Raw genomic sequence first — 4,180 nt, forward strand, 5'->3', positions numbered from 1 at the left:
CTCTCCTCTCCTCCTCGGACATGTTGTTGATTGAAATTTTGGAAAGTATCTCGTTAGAGATGATTCATGGTGGAGTCAATACTTTTCCTTTGTCAATAACTCTTTGCTTGATTGGTGTACAAATGTACACGTATAAAAATGAAAGATTGATGAGTGCTGAGTGCTGAAGGCCATTTATGTGTAAGGTTTTGGATGATAAGTGCATGTATCTACAGTATATCCATTACAAACATCTCTTAATATCATACTTGAAGTGATATAGAATATGTAGAACTTCTACTGTATTATAGGTTTGACAGCTGCTGCTCAGGAATGTCTCAATAAGGATATTCATTTTGTTAAGTAACTATGAAAAATCCTTATCTCTTCATCAGCATATCAATTTACACCTTAAAAAAACAATAAATATATTATTCAACTGTCACAGTCAAAGTGAAAAAAAAATCAGTTAGATTCAAAGAGTTCCATTAATATGGCTTTGTTACGCAATTTTAATTAAAACAAATATGGTTTACACAGTTTAATTACAAAACTGCAAGTGTTATATCAGCATATATATGTTCCATAATGTTTGATACATCATGTAAAATAATACAGTAATACTAGAAGCTCCAACAACAGGCTTGTATATATGTGTCTGTATATGTATTATGTATGTTAGAGAAACAAATCTAATTGGTTTTACACTTATAAATGCTTATTTTTTCTATATAAAAGTTTTGACAAATAGTACTCTAATTAATTACGTACTAATTATGTCACTCTTATTTTGAAGCATTTGTTTAGAATTGGCTAAAAGGAATTAGCAGTGAATTAGTCAATGATAATGAAAGTGCACACACAGCTTTGTAACTTGTAGACAACCCAGTTTTTAATAGTTGTTAGTACACACGCTTTATTTTACTTTTAAACACTGAAAAAAGGAATGTGTGTGTTTGTCTTGAGTCACATCAGGTGAATCTCCATGAACGTATGTCACCTTTTAATCCTAATCCAAACTATAGCCTACATGCTCAGCCATGCAGCTGAGCTGTAGAACACACACACACACACACACACACACTCCTAATCCTATGGTATCTTTCTGTGCTGATGGATATAGGTGTACTGTACCCAGCGTCCGGTCACCGAGTGCAAACGTAATATCACTTGTCAATATAGATTTGCCACCACTCAATACACTGGCCTCTGTTGTGCAGCTTCATAGTTGCTGCTTTTAGTGCAAAAGATCAAACAACACAAACAGTGATTTGATAGCTTTTTTAGTACATTAGTAATTTTAAGTAAAGCATTTCTGTTTTGTTCACAGATTATAATAAATGATTATAATAAAATCACTTTATTATAATTGTTTTTTTAATGTCAAAACATTTACTTCAAACCAATTTCATTTCAAGGGACGATACATTTTTTTTAAATGGATTGAACTGAAATCCATCATAAGTGTATTTTAATTTTTTTAATTAATAATTGACTCAGTTTGTTATTTACTAATTCACATCATAGTTGTAAATGCCTGTTAGGGCTAAATCTGAAAATGTATGCACTTTATTTCACATGCCTTATAATTTATATCTCTGCATTTTTTAAATAGTGACCCATAAACATATATATAGGCCTACATAGTATATATATATATATATACATAGTATATATGTGTATATATATATATAAAGAACATGCATATTGAGAATAATCTGCTCTAATATGTCTTCTACCTCATTCCTTTACAAACAAATAAAAATATTGCCAGGTTCAAGCTCATATAACCACTTAAATTAAGTCTCAGCATAATACATAAAATAGCTGTTGCCGGGTTTTGATTTCTTTCGGTTAACTTTCTTTAATTACAGACTGGTCCTTTAACAGCTCCGTCTTCACTTGTGTCCACAGCTGATTAATCAATGAAATGTCCGCGAGGCAAATCGGTCAACAGGTCTGGGCTTGTCTTCAAGTCACCTGTAGCTTCTGACTGGATAACTAGACCGTCATTACCTTGCAGAGGGGACGCAACTGAATCACGCTAATTAACGCCGGCAAACAGGTGTGAGAAATGCAGTTTAAAACCAGCATGGTTGTGTTTTGTCAGCTAGCATAAAAAGAAAAATAATTAGCTGTGGAGCTTATTAAACTGTAGGTAGCTTGAGAGATGAATTTAGCTGTGTTTGAATGTGTTTTTATTTATTTTTTGCTGTTGTCAGTGCTCTTTTAGCATTGTTGGAGGGAGATAACACCGTTAGACATATTTAAGGTATTAAGTATTACTTGGTTATTACACATTTTCTAATTTTAACCTGTTGCTTGTTTGAAAAACGTATATTTTATTATGAATAAGACTTTGTGGCTCAAGCATATGGGAAGCTTGCTGTTAAACATGTAGTTATGGGATGATACAAACGGGGAAAAAAGCATTTTGTTTTATAAATGACCCAAGATGGAGTTGAAGTCTGCGCACGACGCTGAAAGTGTGATTTTGTAGTGACATTGTCGTGCTTAATTGGGATTTTAATGTCATAAAACACATGTGTTTTATTCCCATGTGATAATGAAGTGTAGTTTATAATTTAGCGGGGGTAGTTTTGGCTATTTTCAGCAAAGAAAGTGACGTGAATGACACAATGAAAACGTCTTTTTCATAAGGCTGACATCAGGTAAATTCACTAAAGCAAATAGTGCTTTTCAGATCCGCGGAGGGGGCTGGAGGTGTGGAGGGGGGGAGTGAGGCAGCCCTTAATAATCTCAACACAACCTCGTTTTTGCAGGTACTTCGTTGTGATGTGGTTTTTATTTTCTCCTCCGATAGGAGACATTAAATAAGCTAAAGCCCGATAGTGCAGGCTGCTTCTGCTGCACAGCCGGGCTGGTTGTGTAACGGGAGGCTTCACCTCAGCTGAACCTGACGCATCTGGTTCATCCGCGGCGAAGGACGCGCGGCGCAGTCTGCAGCCTGTGTCCCCACTGAACCGAGCTGGAGGGCTGCGGAGAGACACGCAGAGACAGAGAGGGAGGGGGGGGGGGGGGGACACAACTCTTCCGTGGCCGGTAGCTGCTCACGGATACGGTCTCCCAACATGACGGCGTTTTCAACTTCCCAGCCTACAAATATCGCTTTGTGCCCTATTTTACATTATTTTAAGCTCTTTTTGTGCCCAGAGAGAATGGAAGACGAGCCGCCGTACAGAAGACATAAAGCCCGCGGACTTGGAGTTGGACACCCAGCAGGATGAGACCAGCCAACTTGAACTCGAGACCTGCCGGTGCGTAGTCTTAAAATTACCCTTTTTCTCTTTGTGAGGCGACTTATTTTTTTCAGCGGTTTACGTTTGCGTAAAGTGCGTAAAAATGACAACGATGATCTGTTTTTTGAGCGTACGCATGTAGCGATATCAGTGGATATTGACACTGTTGTGACTGAACCGACCCACGGTCCTTGAGGGGAAGTTTCCAGGGTGCTAAAAACAAGCGCTCTCAGAATAACTGTTTAACAGCTAAACATAATCGTCTGTAAATTTGCGAACAGTCCCCACGTGAAGACGAAATGGTCGCCAGATCGTAAATTCTCCCTCGCAGTACAAGCATAGACGTCGCCTTTTCGTGCCCTACTTTCCCTTCGCGGAGAGGCATAATCTCTCCCTTTGTTGTCCCCGATGCAAACAGAGATAGACTGCCGGGCAGATCACGTCAATCCAGCAGGGGGGGGACGGGACGGGGACGACGACGACATCACCGCTCTCCAAGTGAGCAATTTACAGGATTTCAGCAAATGTGCATTTAATTAGAAAAGCGGCGTCTCCCGAGCTGCTCGCTCAGAGATAATAAGTGTTTGTAAGACATGAGAACATATGGCAGAGCTGTGCGGTTTCCCCCGCTGTGTCACTGTGGTTTCCCTCAGAGAAGTTTTTGATGAAATTAATTCATTGAAATGTGAGAGGAGCTAACTCGGCAGTAGCTGGATGTGTTTGTAATGATTAAACGGCCTGTGTGAGCTCCCTGACTGTTTCTCAGGTGTACAGTGCAGCTTCTTTAAAATACTAAAATATGTTTTGAAAAAGATAGAAATCTACATCCCTTTAAAGGAATTAAAGCGAGGATGTATGTGATCATATTTAATTGGCGTGTGCTTGAACAGTCATAACAGGAGCTGCACATTCATCCGGTAGGTCATGTAGATGTTCACGCA

This window comes from Anarhichas minor, unplaced genomic scaffold (genome assembly GCF_050575085.1).
Source record: "Anarhichas minor isolate MPS153535 unplaced genomic scaffold, ASM5057508v1 ptg000045l, whole genome shotgun sequence".
Lineage (NCBI taxonomy): Eukaryota > Metazoa > Chordata > Actinopteri > Perciformes > Anarhichadidae > Anarhichas > Anarhichas minor.